Source organism: Drosophila guanche, unplaced genomic scaffold (genome assembly GCF_900245975.1).
Source record: "Drosophila guanche unplaced genomic scaffold, DGUA_6, whole genome shotgun sequence".
NCBI lineage: Eukaryota > Metazoa > Arthropoda > Insecta > Diptera > Drosophilidae > Drosophila > Drosophila guanche.
Window position 1 is genome coordinate 706,275 of NW_022995756.1, and position 14,073 is coordinate 720,347.

Below are 14,073 nucleotides of genomic sequence, written 5' to 3' on the forward strand. Positions count from 1 at the left end.
GGTCCAGTGGCGTACCAGAATGCTGCAGTACGTTCGTGAATTTAATAAAAGCTCTTTAATTTTTCGTACTCAGTCACGGCACTGGCGGCGCCGTTTCCGTCGGAATAAATTATTATTACCCGTTCGCGACCCGAAAATATGCAACAATATTCTGTTCCGCTCCGCTGTGCCTTCATGGCCGACCGCTGCATAACAAGTGGCGAGTCTTTCCAATTCATTGGCCCCAATATCGCTTGCTCATTCGTCTACGCCCTCCTTGAGCACTCTTCAAGCCAAGGGTGGTTTGCTGCATTTCCATGTTCTCCTTGCATTTTTCAGCAACAACTAATAATAAAATGTGATTAACAGCTGCGTCCAAGAAATTATAGAATTATGTTTGTTTTTGATCAATATTTTGATTGATTCTTGAAAAGTTGAACACATCCCTTACACATCCTTCTTACTCCATCTATACGAGTCTATAATTTAATTAATCTGATCTCTGGACTTATCCGACGAAAGAGATTTGTTGACTTTCCATTTTTAAGCTATCGCAGAAAGTTCTATCTTCCACTTTCAGTTTGTTAAATAAAATATACACAAATCTTTTGTTGTGGTCGAGCGTCTTGTAAAAATGTAATGTAAAAATGTAAACTAACAATTGAGATAAAATCTTAAGGCAGAGTTTCAGAAGAACCCAACCAAACCCATTGGCCAAATACATAAAAACTTTACGAGTTATTTATGTTTAATTTCATTAGCCAAATTACAAGGGCGCCGTAGGTATAGTCCAGACCCTTTGCATTCCCCGGTGATGGTGGTACTTAGGAAACTATGGATGGAACAAAGAGTGACTATTCTTGGCCAATTTGGCATTGAAAGGTTGTGAATGCTGGTGGGGAGATAAGGAGGCTAAGAATAGAGATAACATCCAGGAACAATAACGCTTCATACTCGCCTTCGTTCGGAAGCTTTAATAAAAGTTAATGAGAATTTTAAATGAAACTCGTAAATCGGCATCGTCAAAATGGGGCATGTGACGCCTTTGAGCTGTAGTTGGCTTCCATTGCCGGGAGCCGGGAGCCGCGAGTCGGGAGCCGGTTACGGGCATGTGGCGAGAGCGGAGGGGTTAGAGGGAAATCCGTGATGCACGCCATCGTCATAAAAGTTAAGCGAATAACAAATGTGACGGCGACGGCGCTCGTAAATAATTTAAATGTAATCGTCAACATCCGCAATGACATTAAGCACGTGCCTACAAGCCCACCCGAGGACGTCTCTCGGCACTCGGCATCCGTTCCCCTGCCACTCCACGGCTGCCCCTGCCACTGCTCGACCAAACGCCTGTAAAGTCTCTCGTAAATTATAAATTAAATATTTACACCAGATTGTGAACACTTTGCGCTTATTAATATACTTTGGCTTAGGTGCTGCTGTTGTCTGGGCTCAGGCCGCACATTCTTCTAGACGTATTTGGGGTTGGGTTCTGAAGACCCTTCCCCTCCCACCCCTCCCTCACGGGCGTCCTCCTAGCCACCTGTAATTAAATCTCGGATTTAATTTGACATACGAAGTGCTGCCAGAGCCTGACGCTCCTCATCTTTGGCTGGCGCTTTAATGCAATTTTAATATCAGGGATTTTAATTAAATTCCCGATTGCAGGCAGTCGCAGCACCTCCCGACTAAATCATTTTAAATATATTATTTCAATGGCCCCACAGAAGTGACTCTATGGCTGGGGGGGCAGGCCATTTAGTGCAGCGGTTACAGCAGAACCACAGCCTCCCTTATCCCTTCGGTTACCAATAGGATTCCCCGAAAAGCTTTGCTTTGGATGGTGGCTGTAGCGAAAGTAATTCCGCCTGACTGTGAAATTTGGGCTTCCGAATGGTAGTTGAAAGGTGAATATATCAAAGACAAATTCGGCTATATATATACTATATATGTATATGTATATACTCGTACATATGTTTATATAAGTTAATGTTAAAGTTGAATTTATCGAATAACCCTGAGTACTCGGAGCGTATCAAATCAAGAGTGAACTGCCCCAAAAACACCCTTCTCTTGCTTTGAGCACATTTAAATGAATTAAAATGCAAACAAACCTCAAAACCAAACTCGATGTAATTATTGACAAATTACAAAATCAACAAACCGGCGAACCAGAAACCAGCGTCAACAAATTCAAGCGTCGGCCATGACAAAACAACATTTATTATTCACAATAAGACTATACAATGATGAATGAATAACCGAATGAGCCCGCCTCCAGCTTAGCTGACAGTAAGGCAGTCTGACAGCCGACTTTCTAATTTCTAAAACCAAAGGAGTAAGCGCCAAATTACTTAAAGGAAACTTCTGCCGCAAAGGCCAGAGATTAGGCCACAATTACTGGGAACCACAACAGCGAGAGCGCCTTTGAAGTTATTCAATTGTTGGCTTATTTCCTTTTCACGATAATATTATACCACACACTGAACCAGTGACATCCTTTGGCAAAACTGTGCACAGTTAACTTTGATAAAAATGGAATCAAGTATCTGGCTGTTAAAGATTTCCAATTGAGAATTTCCATTTGAGGCTGCTCTGCTGATGCGATTATCAGAGCAGGAGGAAATATTTTTTGGAGTTCGCTCCATCTGGTGTGAGCCCCGATATCCATAACGAAACATCAATTAAACAATAATTATTGTCCTTTTTTATACGTTGTGTTCAATGAAATAGTAGTGCCGAACCTCACAACTTTTAAAACTATTTTTCTTGCACTCCATCTTCTTGTTTTGAAGTCTGTTGTTAAAAGAAATAGTGTTTTTTTTTAGAAAATCGAAATACTGTAATTAATGCATATTTCTTATGTTCTATATGTTTCTTGTGGTTTAGTATTTAGTTTTTAATCAATTTTGTTTTCACTTCGGCCTTAATCCCGCCCGGCATGTGTACATAAATTCCTGCCCAAGCTTCAATGGCATCTGAGCCTATACTTCTTAAGCCACTTGGCGAAAATGTGCGCTGGTTGACGGATTTGAAGTTGTAATAAGTTTCAGAGCGATGTAAAATTGTTTTCATAAGTTTAGAAATATATTTGGGAGGACATTGAAGACCTTCACCTCGTCTTCAACCTTCTTCGACCATCTTCTATAAGCCAATTTTATCGCATAATAAATTAATTTTCTGGGTTCTCTTCTAGTTGATATGGTTAAATACAATAGTAAGGGTACATCGAACACAGTGTTCAACTCCCTTATATCTCTTGGGTTTAGTTTTTAGTCTTACTCTTATCTTCTTTTGGATGCTTTTGATTCTTTAGTAATTTCTTCATAAATAAATAAATATTCGATATTCATAAATAAAGCTAAATTTATTTGTTTTTTTTATACCCGGTACTCGAAGAGTAAATAAGGGTAAATTGTGTGTAACGTATATATAAAGTAAATAGTAAAATAGTAAATATTGTAAAGTATATATATTCTTGATCAGTATCAATAGCCGAGTCGATAGAGCCATGTCTGTCTGTCCGTCTGCCCGTTTTGTTTGTCGGCTAGTTCTCAGAGACTATAAGAGCTAGAGCCACCAAATTTTGCATCCAGACTGCTATATGCTCACACTGAAACCAGTGTATTTCAAAAATGAGCCACGCCCCCTTCCGCCACCACAAAAGGGCGAAAACCTCCGAAATCTACAGTAAAGATAAAAGAAAACTAAAAACGCCATTCCGTAGGGAATGGCCATATCTATCAGATCACCAAATTGGGATCCGATCGGATCATTATTATAGCCACAATGGAGAAATTAGTTTCCAGTGGCTAAACCCACCCTGTCCCGCAGCTTATATTTGTTTTTTTTTTCACATTCTCTCATTCACACTCTTCTTCTGCTTCACTCGGCCCCTGCCTCTGCCCTCCCCCTGGCGATGACTCTTCCGACTTTTAACCAAGACTCGGTTTTTAACGCTATGTATTAGAAAAAGAGTGACCATCAAAGTTGCGTACAAGACATTTTCAGAGTACGTCTGTACTCTTTGAATACCACGAGGAGAAGGCTCGCTCTACTCGCTCAGCCCTTCCCAGCCTAATTTTCGGTTCCCCTTCTGTTTGTCAGAATGACAGTGGGAAACAAACAGCAATTGGGACTGTCAGTCAGAGCGAAATTCGATAAAAATATTTGCTGCCCACTGTGGTGAACTGCATTCACCAGAGGGCGTGCGAAAGCTCAGCTTGCACCAGAATTTGACTACTAGAAGTTCTGGTGTTGTATAGTTTCAGGCTGAACTTTAACTTTCCATTTTTTTTATTATTTTGAGCTATGAACAAGCGCACTACATCCTTTAGCTCGCCGCCCTTCCCTAGACCCACACACTGCAGACTCGAGGCAGAGGCAGAGGCAGAGGCAGTGCCCGCACACAATAAAAAACCAGAAGGGACTTGTGAGACGCTTCTTACGCGTCACAACTTTTATACCCGGCACTCAGTACTACATCTAGATGTAGAAGACATCTCCAACCACTAGATATCGTTCACATTACAGAACACGTAGTAAAAGCCTAATAAATAAAATGCATCAAAAAAATTGAATCAGTTAATCGTATTTTCCAATTTATGAGATATTTAAAACAGAAATAAAATTGGTACTTTTTCCCTGCACATTCTGTGCAATACTGACTGCTAGGTTTCTGCAGATTTTTCGAACATTTCTTATACGCAACTTTGATGGTCACTCTTTTTCTATTTGCAATTAATCTCTTTATGCAATTTAATCTCTTCTTCTTTTTAATTTCGATATTCACCTATTAAATGAATGTTCTTCCTCTTTCTCTAATGTATTCACATATTACATGTATGTTCTACAGCAACAAACTTCTGTGAGTATGTCGTAAATGCAACAATTCAATATCTTAATGCTACAAATTCATTTTACTTATACAAAATACTAATTGCTCCCGACTATAAGCCCTTTGCGCTAATTTGGCGTAAACAGCCACCAAAACTGGTCATTAGGACAATAGTGCATCTGCACCTCAGCGGTGCAAATTTTTAATTTTTTCTTCACCTGTCTTCTCACACCAACACGCTCGCCGCCCTTCCCTAGACCCACATACTGCAGACTCGCGGCAGAGGCAGAGGCAGCGATCGCACACAAAAAAAAAAAGCAAATATAAGCTGCGGGACGAGGTGGGTTAAAAGTCGGAAGAGTCACCGCCAGGGGGAGGGCAGAGGCAGGGGCCGAGTGAAGCAGAATCAGAGTGTGAATGAGAGAATGTAAAAAGAGCAACGAAAGCTGCGGGACAGGGTGGGTTTAGCCACTGCAAATTAATTTCTTCATTCTGGCTATAATAATGATCCAATCGGATCCCAACTTGGTGATCTGTTTTAGTTAGTTTTAGTTTTCTTTTATCTTAAAAATTGTAGATTTGGGAGGTCCGCTTCGCGTTCGTCTTTTTGCGGGGGCGGAAGGGGGCGTGGCTCATTTTTGAAATACACTGGTTTCAGTGTGAGCATACAGCAGTCTGGAGCCAAAATTTTGTGGCTCTAGCTCTTATAGTCTCTGAGAACTAGCCGACAAACAAGACGGACAGACGGACAGACAGACGGACGGACGGACGGACAGACAGACATGGCTTTATCGACTCGGCTATTGATGCTGATCAAGAATATATATACTTTATGGGGTTGGAAACTCTTCCTTCTGTGCGTTACATACAACCGTTATTCGCACAAATACAATATACCCTATTTACTCTTTGAGTACCGGGTATAAAAAGGAGTGTCCTACTTGTCAGCAAGACCTGAAGATCATATCAGCTTCTTCCGATAATCTTAGCCCCAGTGGTCCGTCTACTTCCAGCTCCCGGATTCCTTCTGTTCTTCAGTCTCTTCAGACTAGAAGCCAAAGGAAAAAAACAGAAGCTACCAGTCATACCGATATGTCCAATTTGGAGGATTTGGAGGAATATGGTTCAAATCTCTATCGAAACTCAACAGAGCCAGCCAACAATGGCCGAAGCCATCCAGCAGTCTATCGCTGAAGCAATTTGAGTAGCTATGGTAGAGCAGACTCGAATGCTGGCGACCAGCATGGCTGATCAAACTAATCGGCTAGTTCAAGCCATCTCTGATGGACTCCGATTTACTCCCTCCGTTCCGTCAACAACCATAAACACAGCTCGGATGCCACCGGTAGCCGAAATAGAGCAACAAACGATGGAACAACTTTTCCGATTGTCCACCAGTGGCCAGATCCCAGTTTCGGGGCATAATCCTTCGGGAACTAATATGTCACCGATCATACCCGGACTCTCGACCTTGGGGCAAACTAGCAATGTTGGTTCAGGAGTTTCTTCAGCTTCGACAGCTTCATCTCTACGTGCAGATCGTGTTAGCCAGATAATGTCTAATTGGAAACTGAGATTTATGGGAAAGGCTAACATGTCCATTGAAGACTTTATTTATCGTATTGAGGCATTGACAAAGCAAACTTTGGACGGAAATTTCGAGATAACAGCTCGGTACGAAAGTAACCTTTTTGATGGAAGCGCCAGCGAATGGTTTTGGCGCTATCATAAAAGTGTCCCTGAAGTCCGATGGTTGAAGTTATGCGCAGCGTTGCGTGGTCAATTTAAAGATGACCGAACTGATAGAAACATCCGAACGGAGATAGAATTAAGAAAGCAGCGACCAAACGAATCCTTTGATGATTTTTATGGAGCTATTGCCGCTTTAGCAGACAATCTCTCTGAGCCTATGTCTGAGGCAGCCTTGGTGAGACACTGCGAGCAAATCTGTTGGCTGATATTCAGCATGAGATTTTGTATGAGTCGGCGGCGAATGTTAAATCCTTGCGTCACCTTGTCCGAACACGAGAAATATTCATGCAGTTCGTAGCGAAATCATAGATTCCCCTTACTGCTCCCCGTGCTTTACCACGCCGCCAAGTTAACGCTATATCAGACGAATCAATAACCACCGATAAAGATGAATTATCTGCAGAAGAGGATCTTGAGGTTTCCGCTGTAGAGTTTATATGTTGGAATTGCGATGGCAAAGGCCATCGGCTACGGTTGCGGCAGGGCCAATACGTACAAGCCCAGCTGTAGAAAGTGCAACCCCAGCACTGCAAAAAACTCGCTGTTGCGTGCACCACCGAAAAGTGCACGCAAACTGATCAACCAAGCGACCAATACCGAATAAATGACTGTCAACCTTCTACTGACCTTCTTATACCGGACGTTTTATACAGCGTATACGCTGATAACCTTGTTAGACCTCTAGGCCGATCTCAGCGCCGAAGAACCGAATTTAAAAGAAAATGTAAACTTGAAAGACATTTACTTCTTCTGTAGTTGGAAATCCCTATGACTTACGACCTCATGATCAGATTATGCTTTTTGGTAAACCAGTAGTAGGTCTAATGGATACTGGAGCTTCAGTCAGCTACATCGGAGTAAATTTTGCTTCCGATGTTCTTCGAAGCAATATTAAATATAAGCCCCTTTCTCTGAAGGTAAAAACTGCAGACGGCAAAAGCCAAAGTATAATTGGTAATGTTTATACAAAAGTAACGTACAGAGGCGTATCGAAGAAACGTTGCTTCTATATTGTACCTTCCCTGATTAGTGATATTTATCTAGGAATTGATTTTTGGACAATCTTTGACCTTTTACCCTTGCATCTTATGACCCCACAATGATGACTCTTCTACCTTCCCAACAAATATTACTCCAGGAAGTAGTAAATTTGTTTCCATCCTACTCCAAGAGAGGTTTGGGAAAGACTACTATGATCACTCATCCGATAGATGTGGCCGATGCAAAGCCTATCAAGCAACGACACTATGCAGTGTTACCTGCCACTGAGAAGTTAATGTACGGAGAATTAGACCGCATGATCAAACTTGGCATAATACAAGAATCAACAAGCTCGTGGTCTTCGCCAGTTGTGTTGGTTAAGAAGCCTGGGAAAGTTAGGCTGTGTATCGACTGTATCAAGGTAAAATCAGTTAACGTAAAGGATGCCTAACCAATGCCTCTTATAGATGGAATTCTGAGCAGACTACCGAAAGCTGAATTCGTCACAAGCATTGATCTAAAGGACGCTTTTTGGCAGATTCCTCTAGATCCAGGTAGTCGAGACAAGACAGCCTTCACGATGCCAGGCCGTCCTTTATATGAATTTGTAGTTATGCCATTCGGTCTCACCAACGCTCCCTGTACCATGTCGCGACTTATGGATAAACTTATTCCAGCTCATCTAAGGAATGAAATCTTTATATATTTAGATGACCTATTAGTTATATCAGCTACATTCGAGCGCCATCTGGAGGTATTGTCCCTTGTCGCCTCTAAACTTTCTTCCGCCAATCTCACCATAAATGTTGATAAAAGCAAAGTTTGCCGAAAAGAGGTTAAATACTTAGGGCACGTTATTGGAGGTGGAAACATTAGCACCGATCCCGACAAAATAGACTCCGTTAGGAACTTCCCGGTACCCCAGCCGATCAAACAAGTTCGAAGGTTTCTCGGAATGACGGGCTGGTACCAAAAGTTCATTCACAATAATGAAGCTATCAGTGCACCAATATCAGATACTCTGAGATCTAAAAGCAAGTTCAACTGGACTGACGATGCTCAGATGTCTTTCGAGTCGTTAAAGTCACAAATGTGCTCTGCGCCAGTTTTACATAGCCCGAATTTCTCCATACCGTTCTCTTGACACTGTGACGCCAGTCATACAGGCGTAGGGGCAGTTTCGATGCAGAAAACCAACGATGGTGCAGAAGTACCGATTGCTTTTATGTCAAAAAAACTAAACAAGTGCCAGAAGCAATACACAGTACCGAAGAAAGAGTGTTACGCTGCAGTGTTAGCCGTAAAAAAGTTTAGGGCATATATTGAAGGTCAAGCCTTCACCATCATCACAGATCATGCCTCCTTGAAGTGGCTGATGTCGCAGCCTGATCTCAGCTCACGATTGGTTCGTTGGTCATTAAAGTTGCAGGGATTTGAATTCAACATCCTACACCGAAAAGGTAGTGACAATATAGTACCCGATGCCCTGTCCCGAATACACTCGGAAGACTTATCTTGCTTGTCGATTGATAGCGTGATGGTTGATCTTGATTCTCCAGAATTTGACTGAATAGTTCCTGTTTGCCCGATCTAAAAATTAAAGACGATCGCATCTTTCGTCGTTCGGAACATTTCGACAGAGCTAAAATCCCAGATGACTCCTGCTGGAAGCTTTGGATCCCACCATCCCTTGTCGAGACCGCTCTTAAAGCTGCCCACGATGATCCTTTATGTGCACACAGTGGCATAAATAAAACAGTCGAAAGGCGAACTTGGTTGAAGATGTAAAAAAACTGATAAATAATTACCAATGTAAAGCCACGAAGCATCCAAATCAAGCCTTAAAGCCTCCAATGGGATTGGTTCTTCCGCACTAAAGCTTCGAACGAACATGTATACTCGTTCGCAGTTTTGAGAATAGCGAGACACAGAAATAGTACATACATACATTTGCACATAGATATGAAGATAGATAGAAGGGCTCGCACATACTTGGCGAAATTAGAAAGTTGGAGGCATGCTGAAATGCCCATGCTGAAATGCCCATGCCCCCTACTGCTTTCCAAGGATTTCCTCAGGCGTGCTGCGGGAATAATAATAATGGCAGCCGCAGCTGCGCCTGCTCCACTCCCTTTGCTGGAGCCCATCCAGACCAGTCTACAGAGTGAAAGTAAAACTGCAGAGTGTAGGAGTTGGGGTTGGGGTTGGAATATGGGATGGGCCGCAGCACTGGCAACCACTTAACCAAATAAATCACAAAATAAATACCATCTATTGTTTTTTGGAAGAGAATTCATGAACATTTATTGTGACCCCCCAACCGACAACCCATTACCCACACATATGTATGTACATATGTACTATACTTTCTCGTATTTCGAGTGTTTGAGCTGTATAAACCCCCTATGTCCTCTCGTTATTAGAAGTTTAAAGGCGTACACTAAATTACAGAGCCTTCATTAAGAGTATGCATGGTTATGAATGAGCGAGTGGGGAGAGCTAGAAGCGGCAAGATCCGCCCTTCTTTTGCCAAAAAGGAGCTCACAACTAAGTTTAATTCATTCAAACTGTGTGTTGATTGCGAACGGCTATAGAGCAGAGCCAATCTGAGCCAGCCATAACGCCCAGGAACACTCTGCACCCCAATGCCATGCCGAAATTTGAATGCAAATGCCGTTAAGGAAATCGGAACAAAGCTCTTAATGCCGAAGCACGTCCCACCATTCATTTTTCCATTAAGACTCAGAGTCAATAACATTAACTTAAGCAACCTTTCACTACTCGGCTTCCCTCCACACTCCCGCACTCCCTTACGCTCACACCAAATGAGCCGATAAGAAAATACAGAAAAAGAGAGGAAAGCAGACAAAAATACTCAACGACAACAAGGGCAGGTCGTGGGCGAGGGTGTACGTGGGCCGGGGTCGTCAACTGATGGCCTTCAAAAGACGCCCATATGCAAAGTTCTCTTGAGCAGGAGGGTGGGGGAGAAAGCATGGTTTCAGTTCTTGATGGATGAACAAACACCTTCCCATTCCCAGACTCATCCAATTGAAGGCCCGACCACAGGGTGAATAGGTCAATAGACGGATAGAAATCACCAAGAGCAGTATTATGATGTGGAAAGCAGCTACATGAATGAAAATACTCGTGGGAAATCTCCCACGAGAGAGAGAATCAAATATCAATACGGATCAGCAGTATTTACGCCCCCATTTAGTGGGCCATCGAACATAATTTACTTTTAGTCCATGCTGATTAATAAGGTATTCATTCAGGTGCAACTTCAACATGTTTGTTACTGATTATTATAAATTAAATGAAGATATGTTTTAAAGTACTTTCATTTCATTTCATACAGATAACTAATTTGAGTGCATATCACTACGAGAACAATAACAAGCACAGCAGTCTTTGTTGGTGCATGGAGGCGAGAACGATGAAGTGGTAATCTGATAGCAAGCAACTCATTCCCCAGGGGCAGCCGCCTTTCAACGGCACAGTAAGTGGCAGCATTTTATGAGCCCACAAGGACAAGGGATAACATCACGGGAGAGCCGTGCCTGGGCAAGCAGGACCGTCGAATCCACCCAAATGTGATATTCAGGTAAAGGACTTATTAGCAATGGCTCAGCGTACAAAAAAAAGTGTTGGCGCCTTCGTCACGCCTGCCTTACCCCTTGCCAACCCTGTTTAATATTTCACACTTTTTTCACAGCTATTTTCTTTACGCGCTGGAGGCGTATCAGTAATTAAAAGCGCAACGAAGGACATTGAGGACATGGGAATCGGGGGCTTGGGCACAGTCCAACTATGCTAAATTTAACAGTTGACCCATAAAGGCCACTTCAATGGGGAGATAATGGGAAGTCTGATCTACTTCCATTTTACCACAAACGTATTTTGGTTTAATTAAACCTTAAAAGGGCAAAACCTGCAAAAATATATGTAAGAACTTGCTGGACATTACCAAAATATTAACGCTGTCTGGAGTGTGACCATGGTGACTCTTACTTGTCTACCCCCCTTGCACTACCTTTTAAACGTCCACACTCTTTTTTTGGGTACTCGTGCAGGACGGGTGAGTGTCTAGCTGTAATTTATATGCAGGACGGCTTCCGTTTTTACAGCGTCAGATTATTTTTCATAGTCGCTTCAAGAACGGTCCTCACCTCGTCGTTTGTTACTTTAATTCCCAACCCACGGCTACAAGTACCTACACATGTGTGAATTATATGGCAGTGGAGCCCAGGCTTATATGCACACAAACTTCCCCGAGTGGTTGAATTTTTTGATAATCGTATTAGAGATTCGGGATGGTATTGTTCAAGAAAAGCTCATAACTTCCTGCAGATAAACATAGGACATACGTTAATACATACATATCAATTCAGGTGATAATAGTTATTCGCTTGTGTTCTGGCGAACATAATTCTAACTATGTTACTTAGCAGTACTGTAATTCCACTTACTTGGAAGGCCTTGCTGGCATTAAACAGAGGACTACGCCTCGATTTAAGCGATTTAAGTCACGGAGAGCAGGGATCAGTTCGGAAAACTGTTCATTTCGCGTTAGCTTTGAACTTTGTTTTCGCCCCACCAAAGTTTCAAAATAATTTTAGGAAAATTTATTAACACCGCGAAATTTGAAAACTGATAATACTCATCGACGCATTAGCACCGTCCTCTCCTCTGCAACGCCTCCTCAAAATTCAGCAAAGGGCTTAGTTGCTCGACGGTGACGGCGAACTTTCTCCCTGCCAGCAAAGGCGCGCACCTGGGCGAAGACCTGCTATTTCCCACGAGGAATGGCATTTGAAACTTGCACTGTGCCTTCGGCTTACATCTTTCCCGTACTTGGAAACTTGCTAGATGTCTGGAAGAGTCGCTTCTTGCTTTTAGGCATCTTGGAGTCAGCTCAATTAAATAATATTTAAAATATGTAGGTATTATTTAAGCCCATAAAACCAAATCCCCTTTATGCATGTGTAAATGTGTAACCCCTGTGTAGTAAAGACATTTTCTTAGCAATAAATCTGCACGCCTATATTTGTTCCGGCTGCTGACTCGTCGTCTACGGGTGTGGTGTTCTTTTGTTTTTTGTCCCAAACTAAGGTCTACCCATTGAAAACGAGCAGAGACGTGTGAGACGCTTCTTACGCGTCAGAATATTTATTCCCGGTACTCAGTAGTACATATGCGCCTTAGTGGTTTTAAAAAATCTTACATTTTACAAGTTTTCTTTATGTTATATCTATATCTACATCACTTCCCATGGGAACACGCTCTTTTAGCTCTGCTCTTTCTCCACTCCAAATCGTTTATACCTTGTCCCCTCCGAAAACTTGTAAAGAGATATACGCTCAAAATATTTTCCTGGCAGTGCCCAATTTTCGGCGGATCCCAAACCCAAAGTTTTCTCTCAAAACAGCTACCGCCTCGCCGCACACATGCTCATGCAGAGGAAGTAGAAGGAGCATTTTGTTTCTATATCTTGTATATCTAGGAATGCATCACTTCTGAATTTCTACCTCTTACTGTGATAATTTTTTTGGGTAAGTACGTAAATTTAAACTTACATTAGTGAAGAATGAACTACTTACACACATATCTTACAGATCTTATCAGAAAATTCGAATATTTAAGCATGAATTTAATAGAAGACATCCCCCGTGTTTTCATATACATATGTACATTTCTAAATGCACATTCGGGTTTTATTATTTGTTTTGCAATGTCAGTAAAATTTGTATTCGCTTGTTTGATACGAATCGTAACTTGATTGTATCTTTTGAATACTGTACATATATATGTAATGTATAGAAAAAAAGTTAAAAGGAGACCTCGATACACACAATTACTGGTATCGAAAAGAGAAAATTTATGTATGTAAGCCCTAGAATAATGCCATTTAAAAAGCTGAACGTATAAATCTTTACTAAAAAACACTGTTTTTGTGAATCCAAAGCTGCAGTTTCTTGTGTGCCGCAGTAGCAGCAAAACTATTCCATTTTTATACCCGGTACTCGAAGAGTAAATAGGGTATATTGTATTTGTGTGAATAACGGTTGAACGTAACGCACAGAAAGAAACGTTTCCGACCCCATAAAGTATATATATTCTTGATCAGCATCAATAGCCGAGTCGATAGAGCCATGTCTCTCTGTCCGTCCGTCCGTCTTGTTTGTCGGCTAATTCTCAGAGACTATAAGAGCTAGAGCCAGCAAATTTTGGCTCCAGACTGCTGTATGCTCACACTGAAACCAGTGTATTTCAAAAATAACCCACGCCCCCTTCCACCCAAACCTACAATTTAGAAGATAACAGAAAAGACGCCATTCCGTAGGGAATGACCATATCTATCAGATCACCAAATTGGGATCCGATTGTATCATTATTATAGCCACAATGAAGAAATTAATTTCCAGTGGCTGCCATTCTCTCATTCACAGTCTGCTTCTGCTTCACTCGGCCTCTGCCGTCCCTCTGCCTCTGCCGACTTTTAACCCACCCCGTCCCGCAGCTTATAT